This window comes from Aptenodytes patagonicus, chromosome 14 (genome assembly GCF_965638725.1).
Source record: "Aptenodytes patagonicus chromosome 14, bAptPat1.pri.cur, whole genome shotgun sequence".
Lineage (NCBI taxonomy): Eukaryota > Metazoa > Chordata > Aves > Sphenisciformes > Spheniscidae > Aptenodytes > Aptenodytes patagonicus.
This window is the reverse complement of record NC_134962.1, coordinates 984998-999814: the sequence shown is the minus strand read 5'-3', so window position 1 is coordinate 999814 and position 14817 is coordinate 984998.

Genomic DNA, 14817 nt, shown 5'->3' with positions numbered 1-14817 from the left:
ATTCATCCCGGTGCTTTAAACGCTTATCGTGGAGTGAGATGAATCGCTCGCTGGAGCTCCCTTATTCTTTCCATCAAACACAAAGGGAGCCCGTGTGTCTCACACAGGCTGCGTCTGAGACGTTCACCTACCTGAGGCTTGGTGGGAGAGCTACGATCCGCCAACGGGAGAGCTGCAATCCACCAACGGGATGCAGTCAAGAAAAAGGGGAACGATCCCAAGTTGTCTTGGGAGAGTCATTTCGAGAGAGGTACAGAGAAGTATAAAGGCTCTGGTGAAGCTCCGGACTGCTGTCTGGTTCTGGTTAGCCATACTGGGAGAATTTAGCCTGAAACTAGTGCAAAGAGAGTTTGCTGGATTGTTCAGGACAAAGGAGAGTGTCTTACAGAGAAGACTCGGCTCACTGATCTCAGCAAAACAAATGCTGAGAGAAGATGCATTTCTGGACAATCAAGAGAGAGACACCAGGGAGGGACATGGACTAAATCCCAGCACCACAAGAATGAGTAGGAATAAACGGACTATGTATAAAACCACGCTTGAAATGAGGAGATGCTGACCAAGCATCGGAGCCATCAGTCTCTACAGGAGCGATCTCAGAGGAGAGCTGGGGAGAGAGCCTGGCCGCTGCGAAAACAGAGCTTGGTCAGGTTATGAATGACATGGCACAGTGTGGCTGCCTCTCGCAGCGGGGGACTGGGCACCGTCTAAGGTCCCTCCGGGGTCTCTGTCCCCAAAGTGAGAAACCAGTTTTAATTCTCCTGTAGTTTTTGCTAACTCTGAACCCAAACAATGAGATTTTTCCAAGTAGAATTATTCTTGACTTTAATCAAAACCTAATTTAGATCCAGGTCAGATAATAAGTCAAAGCAGCTAAGGGTAGTCAGCAAAGAGCATGAATTCCTTCTGGAGCCTATTGGATTTCTGTCCATGTCACAGCACCAAAACATTATTTGGTGTGGCTTTCGCTCGGGAGAGGCCTGGGACTGACACAAGCGGAGGAGCTGGAGTTACAAATTAGATGGGGATTTGTGGAAATAATAGACATTTTTCCCACCTCCTTATTCTGTCTCCAGCGTGGCTTCAGAGGGCTGGGAATGAAACCACGTGGATGCTCAATTGATGTGCTTGGGGGAAAAACCACAGAAGGAGTGCAATAGCCTGAGTGCTGTGGTGAGGACCGAAATACCCACCAGCTGCCAGGGCTGTGTGGGAGCCCGGGACAGGAACAGCCAGGGAGCTGCAGATCAGGACTGAGCTACATTTCCAGAGCTGCGTGGTGAAGTCTGATGGCACCTGCCCACATCCTCTGCGACTGCACATGATGCCACATCTCCCTCAGTTTCAAGATCAGCAAATTTACCCTTCTCTGCTTTTTTTCTTCAGGAGAAAGAAGAAAAAACCCAACCAGGAGACCGCAGGTTTCCAGGGTAGGCTGTGCTAGCGCGGTACAAGCTGTCACCAGGCAAGCCTTGAGGAGACGGGATGCCCTCTGCAAGCTGGAGTTCTCATTGTCTGTGTGGCAGAGGACAAGAAGGGAAGTAATATGAACCAAAAATAGTCTTACAGTTTGGGAAGTGAAACTGTGTGCCTGTGACCTCTCACACTTGTGCTTATGTGCAGGGCAGTGGGTTGTCGTGCTCTGCCAGCCGAGAGGAGGGTTCTCTCCTTTCCTCCAGGTGTAATCCCTTCCTCCAGGCACATCCGCTTGGGCTGTCCTCCGTCGGTCCCATCGTCCTCCTCTGAAATCCTTGCCATGGGTGCACTCCAGCAGCATCTGCAGCTGCAAACATCTGGACAGGGCTTTTCCATGAGCCCATTTACGCCGCTCTGAGGTCAGGGGATTGCTCTGGGCTCTGAGGAATCCCCGCTGCCTCTGCGGGACCTCTGGGCACGGCTGGCACGGGAGGGGCAGAGGCGAGTCCTGGCCGGGGTGGGCAGCTCCGATCCTTTCAGAAGGGAACTGCGAGGTGGGGGTCTGGCCTTTAGCTTAAAACATTTAAATGCTAGTGCTTAAAGGAATCGCTGGCTGGTGGGGAAGGGAGGAGGCAGCAGAGACCTTGTGCCTGGGGAGGGCTGCCTGCTCATCAGGACCCTCAGGAGAACCTGGGTTTAAATTTTCGGTGTGCTGGTGGGCACGAGGGCTCTTGTGATGATATTTCTGGGTGGGATTTAATGGACTCGGGCCGAATCCTGGAAACCTGTGCAGCAGCGGGGTAACAAAATGCTGGCTATTCTTCGGTCTGGCTGCATGCCACCTCCGAATACTTTAAACACTTTGACACAGCTGTTAACTTAGCGCTGGATGCTCGTCCATGTGGCTCATCTGTCCCCTTCCCTGCCCGGCTGGGTGCCCAGCATGCTGTGGCTGCTGTGTGGGTGCTGACCGCAGAGAGCGTGCTGCTCGTGGCCGTCCCTGAACAGGTTCCCTGGTGCCGTAAGTCTCCAAGGGCTCGTTACCACCAGACCTGGAGAGCCTCGCCTGCAGCATCACCCCCGGGGGACACTGAGCACGAGCAGGGCTCGTTACCCATAACGGGACGAGAGGCACTGGGGCGCTCGGCAGAGCCAGGCCACCAGCCTGCAGGATGCTGCTTCTTTCATTCAACTTTTTGTGTCAGACAGTGGCTGAGCGAGCACTGGGGCAATTTCTGTTGATTTTATTTGGGGGGGTGCGTGGTTGGTTTTTTGCCTGATTTCCTAGAATTTTCTCAGGGATGTTGAAGTCTGGTCTGGTCCCAGAATAAAGCGGATTCTGTGTCGTCCTGGGGCTGAATGGGTTAATTTTTGTGCTTCTCTCCCCAGCTCGCTGCGGACTCTGGCTGGGACAGAACATCTGTCTGTTGCTATGGCTGCAGTACACTTGAAGGGGATGACTGGATAATTATTGCAAACATCCATCCTGCCTGATGTGCTCCCGGACCCTCCCTGCCCAAACGCAGGGGGAGCGGCCGCTGTTCAGGGCTCAACTTCAGTCACAGGGATCCTACCTAGGGTTGGCAACACCTTTTCATTTGCATAATTAATGAGGCCGAGGCTGCAGGGCTCCTGGGAAATCCGACGCAGAGCAGCAGCGATGAAATGGCACAGAGGGCTCCAGCCTTCACCGTGGCTCGTTAGAGCTCTGCTCGCTGATAACGCCCCGCTTTGGAGCTACAGGGGAGTTGTTCTCCCATTTCCATTAATTTACCACCCACTTCTATCTGAACAGATTGCTCTGGGCCCAATCCTGCGATACCTCCTGCCAGGCGCAGGCCCCAGGCCTGCCTGCTTATGAGCAGGATCCGGCCGGCGCGGCGTTGGGGCATACGCATCCCTTGGTGCAAACCCCGTTGCCTTCGGGGCTGTCTGCACTGGTGGGGGACCTTGAAAGCTGCAAGGTCTGGTGTCATGACATGGACCCCGGGCTTCCCTGGCTTCTCCCCCCCCGGGTAGGTTGCTGCCTGCAGCCGTGGCTGCTGCCAGCAGTGCTGCCTGGACTCCCTGCCTGCGCTGCCACCGCCTGCAGCTCGGTGAGTTGCTGGGGTCACGCTGTGCACGCTGCTCGCCCCTGCAGCACCCGGGCACCATCCTTTGCATGCAGCCACGGTGCCAGCGCTGTGACCGGCCGGTACGTCCCCCAGGTACAGGCACCACTGGGAAAGGCGGGCAGTTGCTCTGCAGGGTGAGCCTCCTCGCTGGTCCCCGGAGCCCGCTGCCAGCCGCTGGCTGGTGATCCACCCGGGATCCCTGGCCTCACCTTGCGGCTGCACATGCTTTCCCAGCGGTGCCAGTCTCCAGGGACGCGGCATGCCCTAACCCCGTGCCTCCTGGCAACTCCTTCATCTGCTCCTAGGAGTCAGCCTGCCCCTTAGACTGCCCAAAACACCCACGTCCCTTTTGTTGCTGGTGTTGCTGCTGTTCTTTTGCCTACTGGCGTTTAACCCTGCCCTGGATCTAACCCCGGGGGTGTTCAAAAATCCAGATCCAGCCCTGAGTCCTGTGGATTGTCCCTGTTTCAGCCAGTTCTCACCTCTAAATTGATAGAGCAAAAAACAATGCAGAAGTTCCCCTTCTGACCAGATACTGCTGTACTCTGCTTAACTATGAACTTCAATGCATCCATTGTACATTTTTTTCTGTTTATCAAGACGTGGTGGGGTAGGAAGTCTGAATGGAGCTGGGACCACGATGAGCGCAGACCTCCGCAGCCGCCAGCCAACAAACAGCGTCACAGCCGGGACCCTCCACCGGGGCCATGTTCCCTCCACAGGAGCCTAGGTGCAGGACAAGGCTGCCCCTTGCTTTTACCGTTATTTGTAACACTGGCAATAAATAATAACGCAGAACATTTTCATACAGCACTTCGCATCTGCAGAGCACCCTGCAAAAGCACTAGTCGGTGCGGAGCATTTCCAGAGGATGAGTGCCTTGCTGGAGGCCGGTGGCAGGTAGGGACCGGGGCCAGGTCGGTGGGACTCTCCATCAGGCAAAGCTGCCTCTTTAAACGAGGAAGGAGGATGGCAGGGAGAGAACTGTGGGCTGCTCCCGGTCCTGTTTGATCCTTATCATCCCTACATTTTTGTGTATGATTCAATAAGCTCCTTTGCTTGCACAACTTACTTGATTCTCATCGGCATGACTCAGGTGCAAATGATCCGCTCACATTAGCAAGTGATAGAGTTGAGCCCCATGGCTACAAAACCTTCAAGAGATCCTAATTTTGATTCAGTCGGCCTGGAGGGCAGAGCCAAGTGCTTCCCTCTTTGAGGCCCTTGCAGAGGGAATGGGGCAAATGAGGGTGGCAGGGCGGGCATGTACCACGCTGGCTGTGCGAAGGGGGCTCCCAGCCATGGCCAAGGCTGGCATCTGCTTGCTAAACCTGCAGAAGGTCTGTTAGAGTTTGGGGGGCTCCCAGAGCCCCTCTTCCCTCAGGAGCTCATCACATCCAGTCCCCGAGGAAGCTCTGGGATCTGCTGGCTTGGGTCGGGCCCTAGCCTCAGGCAGCCAGGGCAGGCTGGGTGCTTGGGGGGATGCGAATCTGCTCCAGGGAGCTGGCTGCAGGGGAACGGCAGGCGCTCAGCACCTCTGAAAGCCCAGCAGTCAGGATGCTCAGCTCTGCTTGGAGGTATCTCACTTCTAGGTGCCTGTGCTTGGAGGTGACTTGCCTGAAAACACACAGGGCATCCATGAGCTGCAGGTCTTCAGGAGCGTGTCCAGGCGGGAGGATCGCTGTGGCAGGTGGAAAGACGATGCTACTTTCTGCTCACAGGAGGGTCCTGTATCCATGGTGTCCTGGAGCTGTGGAGAAGCTTCTCCTCCGGCCCCAGGGCTGCAGGGGCTCTAGGGGACAAGCTGTCTGCGGCTTATGCTCCTATTTGTAGTTCTGGGGGAAGGGTAGGAGGACATGTGCTGTCCTGTGGCAGGGTGCAAGGTGTTATCTCCTGACAGTGCCCCAGTGCTGGTCCAGTGGTGATTCCCATGTCCCAGCCCAGCCCTTACAGGAAGAAGGGCTCTTGCGATCAGCGTTGGTTTCCATGCTCCCCAAGACTGCAGGCAGGGAGGAGGGCAAGTGAGTCACTACAAAGCCACGGCTGAAATGCAGAGCTGTGCCCGGCAGCCTGGGGAGTGGGGCAGTGGCTGCGGGGGGAGGAGGAGCAGTGCTCCCCCAAGGCCAGTCCTGGCCTGGAGCTCGAGATGGGGACTGGCGTGGGGATGGAGGCTTGCCATCTCCCCTACCTCCTGGGCTTGGCCCCATTTCCAACGTGTCTTGGCACCATATGGCACTTGCTTTATTTGTTCTGCTGCGACTTGGGAAGGAGGGCAGTGTTTCATTGTCTGGCAGAGGAGGTGGGATGCAGGCACAGGAACATGCCCGTGTCCCGTGGGATCGCTGCCTGAGCCAGGCGCTCCGTGTCTCGCCCGAGTTGCGGGTCAGTGTCCTCATCCCCGCGCAGCCCTTTGCTCCAGAGGGGCTTCTCAGAGAGTCGCTGCCGGAGATTCACCCACCCACGTGGCTCCGGAGCTGAACCAGCACCGTGTGTGCGGGAGCGTCCCAGTGCAGAGCACGACCGACCCACAACGGGACACTGGCTGGTAGGAGGAAAATGTGGCAGCACTGTTACTGACTCATCAGAGCACAGGCAGCAATTCTGCGACAGCGATGCCGGGCTTGCCCAGCACCAAAAAGTGACAGCACGCTCCACCCACCTGGGCTTGTGGGGAGCAGGAGCCTTCTCCGCATGCCCGCTGTCTGGAGGAGCCGCTATCCCACACACATCTCCCCGTCCTGCTCCGTGACATCCCAAATCTCAGCCTACAGCCACCCCCGCCGCCCCCATGCTCCCTCCGGCCCTGCCTTTCCCTTCCCTCTGCTGCTCAGGGCTCAGCTCGCTCCCACTGAACCACAGAGACTGGGGGAGGAAAGCTGTCTTAGAGGCTCAGAGGCCCAGCCCTGCCAGATTTGCATATTTTTTACTAGCCCCTAAACAAGACATTTCTCAGGGGAAGTGAATGCATCGTCTTCCGTCCCTGAGGGTGCTGCGTCCTGGGACAGCAGCCGCCGCTCATGGAGGGGCTGCGGTCCTGGCACCCACCGCAGGCTCGCTGCAGGCACAGCCCCGGTCTGCACACTGCTGCTCTCCTGTTCCCCGCAGGAAAACCTTTTTTCTTGGTTTCAAAATTCACGGGCTTTAATGCTACAGACCTGGGACCAGGTCCTGTCCCTGTTCGCTCGCAGGAGGAGTCCTGGAGGCGGCCAGGCTGCAGCCGCCTGCACAAACCTGCACATTTTTATTTTTCAACTAGAATTTCCAGCATGTCCCTCCTCTCGTGTATAATTCAGTCGCATGAAAAGAAGCCGTGCGAGGAGGGGAGAGGATGGGGAAACTTGCAAAGTCAGCCATGGAGAGGGAATCTGTGTCAGAAAGCATTACAAAGGGAGCTGGGGGATTGGCTCCAGTTGCTTCCAGTTGCTGTTTGTTTGTGCCAACCCCTTAGGAGATTGCCCAGTGCAACGCGCGGCTCTTTCTTTCCCTGCGTCCCTCTCTCTCCCTTTATTGCACTGCAGACTCCGGCTGGGACAGCCCATCGCTGTTGCTATGGCTGCAATATGCGGGGAGGGTTCGGCCGGATAATCATCGCCGGAGAGCATCTCTCCCCTTCCTGCCGTGTGGTTCCCCGGCCCCTCCGACCGGCGGTCTCGCAGCCCAGCGCCGCTGGGGAACCGCTCCGTCTCCTCCACGGCAAAAGCCGCAGAGTGGATTTTATACCCATGAGATTAGGCAGGGCTGTGCACGCCGCTGCCAGCGCCCGCAGGAGGAGGAGGAGGAGGAGGAGGAGGAGGAGGAGAGCAGGGCAGCTCCGGGCTGGGCGGCAGCCAGCGGCCCCGGGGAGGGCCGGGAGGGGCGGCGGGCAGGTAGGGCGGGCAGCGCCGGCCCAGCGCCGCGGCCCGGGAGCGACGGGCGGGAGGTGCCCGGCGGGGGCCGAGGGGCTGCGGGGGCCGGAGCCGCCACCCCTCCCCGGGGAGCGGGGGGGCCCAGCCGGAGCGGAGCGGAGCGCAGCTGATCCCCGGCCGCGGCGCGCAGCTGATCCGCCGCCCGCCCACCCCGCCAGCTGCCGCAGCGTGGGCAGCTGGGGGCCGGCGTGGAGGCGCAGCCGCGGTCCCGCGTGTCCCCGCCGGCACCGCGCACCCCGGCCCGGCCCGGCCGAGCGCGGAGGCCCCGGGGCGGGGGGGGGGCGGGGGGATGGCCGGGGCAAGCGGATCCCGCCGCGGGGAGGGGAGAGGGGCCGCGCCGCGGCAGGACGGCGCCCGGTGCCCCCGCGCCGTGCGGGGCTGCCGGAGCACCGGGCCGGAGGGAAGCGCTCGGTCCCTGCCCGCTGCCGGAGGCGGGGGGGCGGGAGCGAGGGCGGGCGGCGCCGGCTGCCTCCTCCCCGCAGCCCGGCAGCCGGGGACGGGAGCGCGCACCGCGGGGCCGGACCCCGGCGGGGAGCAGCGGGAGGGCCGAGGCGGAGGCGGGGGCTGGCTCCTGCCCGGCGGGGGGGGGCCGCGGGGCAGAGGTGAGGGGGGGAGCCCTGCGCTGCAGGCAGCTGCCTTCAGCTCTGCCAGCTGCACGGTGCCGGGCCTCCGCTCTGCCAGGCTGTGCCTGCCTGCAAAGGGTCTGCTCGGCAGCAAGCTCTCCATGGCGCAAGGGCTGCACCCGGGGCACCGGCCCTGCTGCAGGTGGGGCCTGGGGAGAAGCCCCAGGCTGCAGGGACGGTGCATCTCCTGAGCTGTGATGCCGGGAGGGAAGGCGGCAGCAGCACACCAAGCCTTGTCCCATGGGGGCTTGGTCTGCCCTGGCCCTTGCTGTGGGAGCCATCTGTGCTGCACACCCACGGCTGCCGAGGGCTGCAGCGGGCCGGGCTGCGGCATACCCTCACGGGGCTGCAGCCAAGCTGTGGTGCTTTCCCTGCCACGGGAACCCTGTGCCCACCAGGTCTCTCCTCTGCATCTGCACCCTGGCACCCGTATACAGGCAACGGTCCTGCCAGGGCCGGCAGCTGGGCCGGGGGCAGAGGGCAGGGGAGCTCCCACATGCCCCAGGGCTTGACTGAGCCGCTGCGCTGCGTGAGGTCGGGGTGGCAGTGGGGCCATCGCTCGCACGGGGCCCTGGCAGTCCTGCGGTGCAGGAGTGAGTGTCATGGCCTCAGCGGTGCCACCGGGCCGGGCCCCCGGCACTCCCCGCTGCCCGGCAGCACCCGCTGTGCAGGCACAGTGCCTCCCGCGCTCCTGATTACCATCTTGTTTGGAGCCGCTGCAGCGGCTGTAATTTGATGCTCTCAAAGTTGGTGTTTACAAGGGACAAGGCAGCCATCAGAGGGCTCTTCTTCTCCCAGTGAAAGAATATTCCTCTCTCAGCGGCGTGTGGCTGCTCTGTGTGCCAAGCACTGCCCGGGTTACACCGAGCATCTTTCAGAAACACCTTATGGGGTCAGCACCTCCGGAGCTGCCGTGCTGCCCAGGCAGCGGGGTCAGGGACCCCACATCGGGGTGTTTGGTGGGGCAGCGGGTGCAGACTCTCTGGCACAGTCGGCTGCTCGGGGCCAGCCTGCTCTCCGGTGCCTGCGCCGGCCGTGTGCCGTCAGGAGGTCGCCCGCCAGGCAGGAGGTGCTGGGAGGCGGGCGAGCTGGCAGCCCCGTGGGACTCATCAGCTCCCTGTTGACAAATCCTTTCACTCACGAGCAAGCGGAGCGGGACGGAGCCCGGCACAAGGCTTTCCAGCGCTGCTCCAGCCTGGCGACCGCTGTGTCCTTGCTGGGATGCGCTGGTGTTTTGGTTGCCACTGCGACCCCACAAGGTGCCCACCTTCCCAAGCTGTGGGTGGGCTGGTGAGCTGCCCCCACCAGAGCCCTGGCACCCCCACCCCGCTGCCCCCACAGCCCCAGCCCCCACAGCCCCACCCCACAGAGCTCATCTACAGAGCGGAGGAAGGCACCGCTGGCATCCATGCCCTCATCTTTTCACCAGGGCTGAAAATCGCATCGGTCGCCGCACTCAAACCCTGGTTCCCGTGCAGGCGCCCCAGCAGGGTCCGGGCACTTTGGCATCGCTCCTGCAGCACAGCGTGACACAGGGCTGTGCCTGCCGAACAGATGGCACCACCGCAGCCAGCGCTGCTGCAGCCGGTTTTGGTGACAGAGGAGTACCTGCTGCCCTCCGGCCGATCTGTCACGGCTGGGAGCGGGGAGCTGCACCCTGGCCCTTCTGAGGGGCCCTTGGGAGGGCTGTTTGCAGAATGCCAGCTACAAGGGCAGACTCTGCTCCAGGCAGCTCTGGGGTAGCAGCGCAGGGATCAGCAGCAATAACAGCTCCGCAAGCCCTTTGTGTTGCACCATGTTTAGGTAATGCTGTCTATCACAGGGCAGCAGATCCCCCATTTGGGTTTTTTTGTGCCCCCAGCTCATGGGAGTCCTGCTGGGAGGAGAGTGATAGATCAAAGCCAAACCAGCTGCAAGAGGGAGAAGCGTTAATGGGTGAGCCCTTGGGTGGGAGGGATTGGGGACTGTGGGCACCTGGGCCGGGGCAGGGCTGCAGGCAGGAGGCTATAAGGCAGGTTGGAAACCAGGGCACGTCATGGCAGGGAACGGCCTCGGCAGGGGGCGAAGCTGGAGGCAGAGCAGGAGCACACAGCGGGCTGGGAGACCATGGTGAGTGAGCTGCAATTATTCACAGCGCTGTTATTACAGCCACCCATTTCTAACACCCTTGGCGAGGCGGGAGCACAATGTGCTCCAAGAAAGCGTGATTGTCGGGTCCTGCCCCTTGGCCCGGTGCTCGCTGCATTGTGCAGATGGAGCTGCCTGTGCCTTGGCTTTGCTGCCTGGAGGGTGAATGAGATGGCGGAGGGGAAGGCAGGACTCGTCCTCACGGGTGAGGCAGAGCTCTGCAGGAGGGGGACAGAGCTAACGCCATGGGGGATGGAGATGGTGACAGGGAGAGGAGGCTGGCTGCGGCGTCTGCCATCCCTGCCCCAGCCAGGAGTGCTTTTTCCTCCTTCCTCGGGGTGGAAGGAGCGTTGGTCACCCGTGAGAGATGGACGTGCTACCTGCAAGCTGCTCTTGTCGGTGGTGTTGTGCTTGCATCCATGTGTCTCGCAACCCTCCGAGTCCAGTGCAGGGTCTGGGGTTGGCCTGGCTTTTCCCTCCGATCTCTCTGCTCCTGGCTGTAAGGTTGGTTTCTAGGCAGAGCCTTAAAAACGACATGCATACAAGTACTAAAAAAAGCATAATTTTATTCAATAACTGCATTGTGTGCTCAGAATTCACTTATATACGAGATGGATCAAGTAGAAAAGCTGATGAAAAGGCGTGTGCTCCCCCTCTCTCTAACCTGCTCTGGCAGTGCTCTGCTAAAGCCGCTCTGTGGAGGGGCTCCAGCCACGCTCCGTGGGCTCCAGCCCCATGGGCCTTGTGTCCCTCCCCACGCAGCAGGCCCTCGGCCGGGCCAGCCTGTGGGGCTCTGCCTGACCCCAGGGGTCCCCCACTCCATGCCACGGGTGCCTGCGAAGGGTCCAGCATCCTGCAGGCACCCGGCCGCCCCCTCGTCCCGCACTCCTGCTGCCTTCCTCGGGGCCTGGCCCTGCAGAGGCCACTCGCAGCTGGGGGGCGCGGGCACCTGCCAGCGTCCCACACACCCCACATAGATGGTGGGTTGGTAACTTTTACGTGTGTGTGTGTGTATATATATCTCTCTCTCTCCAGTTCCTCAGTAGTGGAAGCTAAAAATACCAGCCTGGCTGGGTAACCAGATGCCATGAGGTGGCCCTTAGCAAGGCAGTGTTTCTCCCTATTATTTTTACTAATCTGCTTTTAGCAAAGCCAACCCGACCGATGCGCTGCCCCGATCCAGCACATCGCGGGGTGCGTGGGGTGGTGACGGCGGGGAACGGGGACAGTCGGGTTTCAGTTTTGTTGCATTTTGAATAAGTCTGGAAAGCGAGGAGGGGGTGCACTGCCGTGACACGGCTCCTGCCCCCAGCCTGGAGGCTGAGCTGTCGCAGGGGGCTCCGCTCGGGGCGGCGGGTGCTGGTGCTCGCTGCTGTTGCAGGGGCAGTACTGGGGGGGGGGCCCGGCGCAGGATGGCCCAGCCAGGCAGTGCCCGGGGGTGACACCCGGCTCTGGGGGGGGGGGGGGGGGCCGGGGTGGCTCCGGGGCTCCCGGCTGGGAAAGTGCTTGTGGGGGCTGCAGGGGAGATGGTGCCGCTGGCTGCCGGGGGGGGGGGGGGAGGGGGGGGGCGGAAGCAGGGGGGTCCTGCCTGCCGGGAGCGGGGGGAGGGATGGGGCAGAGGAGGGAGGGTCGGTCGGTGGGGACGGGGTGGCGGATTAGGGGAGGGATGCTCGGAGGGAAGAGGGGCGGCCAATGGAGGGAGAGAAGGGGGGATGGGGGAGGGCGGGATGCCCCGGGGAGGGAGGGAGGGAGGGAGGGAGGGATGCAGGGAGCGATGCCCGGAGGAAGGAGGGCGCAGGGCGGGATGCCCGGAGGGTGGGGAGCGGGATGGGGGCGGGGAGGGAGGGGGCGGGGGGGCGCGGGGCCGCCGCGCTGCGCGGTGCTCTGGCGCCCTCTGCTGCTCCGCGCTGCGCACCGCCGCGGGGGCGGGGCGGGGGGTGGAGGGGGGGCGCGGGGAGCAGCGCCCGGCTCACGGCGGTGCCGTGAGTTTGCACGGGCTCAGCAGCGGTGTGACGCGTGGAGGAAACCGGGGGGCCCTGCCTGGGGACCCCCGCCCCAAACCCTGCCTCGCGGGGCTGCTGAGCCGGGAAAACGGAGATGCCCCGGCTGGAGCACGCTGCCTGTGCTCGCCCACCCGCCCCTCGTCCCACGGGGGCCCTGAAGCCGGCCCTGCCAGGAGCTGTGGGGGGAATGCGCAGGGACAGTCCCCAGCCCCGGGAGACGGTGGGTCTGGCCAGCCCGGTGGTGGTGTGAAGCAGGGTCCCAGCAAGAGAAGGGCCCCCCAAATTTTCACGCGGAAATGCGAGCAGTGCCGTGGTTCCTGTGGGTAGCAGTGCTCCCAGCGGCCTCGGTCAAGCAATGCCTCCTGTCCGCAGGCTGGCAGCGTCCCGCTCGTTATTCATCATCCCACCCGCTGGTGTGAAACAAAGCTTAGGGAAGGAGTTGGGCTCGGCTGCCGATGGGGACACGCGCAGTCCTTCCTTGAGCTGCTGCCCCAAAACCTGGCCCGAGGGCACCGTGCACAAGGGCTGGCTCTGCCTCGGGGCTCAGCACTGCTGTTATGGATGTGGGCGATGCTCTGCCGGCATGAGGATGGCACAGGGGCTCCTTGCCTGGTGTTTTGCAGCAGCCGATCACCACTGGGACTTGTTAAGAGCGTGCTTTCAAACAAAGATATTCCCTGGTGCTGTGAGATGTGTCAGCAGCACAAGGGTTAACCCTGCTTTCCCTCTCTTTCCATGGTGAACTCGGTGGCGTGGTTGGGGATAACCTCGTTAGCGGCTGCGCTGCGGCAGCGATGCCCCTGGGACAGAGCAGCCCTATAAAATGGAGCTGTGTGTTTCGGGGGAGCGCTGGGAAATGGTAGCTGAGCCGCCTTGGCAGGCAGCTGGCGGGGTGCTCCCCCCGCCATGCACAAGCCCACGGCCACTCGGGGTGTCACTGAGGGGAGCGGCTGGAGTGGGCTTTTGGGGATGGGGCAGGTTTGTCACAGTGGGTCTGGGTGCTGGTAACGAAGCTGTGCCTGCAAGGGAAGCAGTTGCAATCAGTCCTGGATAGGGCTGCCCTGAGGGTGCTGGGTGCTATGAGGGGCTAGCCCAGCCCTGATCCCGCTGCTCGGGGGGCTCTTCTCTGGGCTGGGCTCCGAAATGGCCCCTGAGACTCAGCTCCTCCTTGGCCGCCTGCAGAGCGGGCGCTCAGGGCTGGGGTCAGGGATGGCAATGCGGGTGCACACAGGGACCTCGGCACCGGCTGTGAGGGCACCTGTGTTGTGCCAACCACGCAGCACCCAGCCCCACAGTGGGGTCTGGGGAAGCCCGGTGATCCCCTCCCAGTCTGCCATTTCTCAGATAGGCTGGTGAGCTCCCACCATCCTTCTCGGAGCTGGTGCTGGTGCCCAGGAATTGTTTGCTGCCTGTGCCATTGTGCCACAGGCCCTGTTTCTGGTGGCCACCTCCCCTTGCTGCAGGAGAAGATGGGTTCCTTATGCCTGAACATTCATTTGCTCTGCTGATCGACAGCCTGCGGTCTGGCTGAGCCACCCCAATTGTTCCCAGTGTGCCTGGACAAAGAAGTGCCTAGAGAGATGGCAAGGCTTAGGAGAAGAGGATGCGCTACGAATATTTCCACTGCCTTGAACACCACCAGTTTCCCCCACACGCTCCTGCAAGAACGGGAGACGGCAGCTCAGTTTCACAGGCAGGGTCGGATGCCTCCCTGCCTGTCCTAAGGCAGGCTGAGGGCTTGTTCCTGGGGAGCGTGTCCTCGGCAGCGACACAGTAAGGGAGGCAGATGCCGAGGGCCTCTCCCCAGAGCATGGGCCATGGGAGCCCCAGGTAGCCCCAGGCACCCCCTGCGGGTCCCTGTCCCCAGGGACTCACGTGGCACCGCAGGGTGGTGGCACTGCCCTGGGGCCTCCTGTGTGCTCAGGACTGCTGTTCCCAGGCAGACAAAGCAATTTTGGGAGCTGCAGTTTGCAGCTGGTGTTTTCACCGGGTGACAGCCTGGGTGCTGCATCATCCCAAAATCTGGAGGAATCAGGGAGGGGAATGGCATGGGGTGAGGAGGGGCAGGACTGGCTTCATCAGCCATGCTGCTCTGTGCAGGATTAATGCCACCATGGAGGCAACGCCTTTTCCTTTCCCCCAGGGCTGGTGTTCAGCTGGGCCAGGTCTGAGCACTTGCACATGTCGCTGTGCCCTCACTGCAAGCTGTGGGCTTTGCCTGGTGTGGGGCTCACCTCCAGGCTGCTGTTAGGGCCATTGCCTGCTGGTTCTTTTCCCCAGCTTGTCTCACCTGCCACGGCTCATTCCCAGCTGTTGGCCAACCCCGAGATTTGTTGCCCTATTTTGCAAACAGGAAAGCTGGGACGGGGATAAAGACCAAGCTTGTAAAGCCCTTGGCATGGAGCGGCCCCCAGTGAGGTCTGCGAAAGTTGGGGGGGTCCCACGGGAGCTCTGCCGGTTCCCATGCGACCTGCTCAAGGTCAGGCAGAGCAGGCAGCGAGCCCTGGTTCCTTCCTTCCCCGCGGGCTCGAGGCGGAAGTGGAGCCTGCGTCTGCTCCACCACCTCTGAGCAGGGGGAGGGCAGCGGGCGCCGCTGAGGCTTTTGTTCTCGGGGCTTGGATGGCTCCTT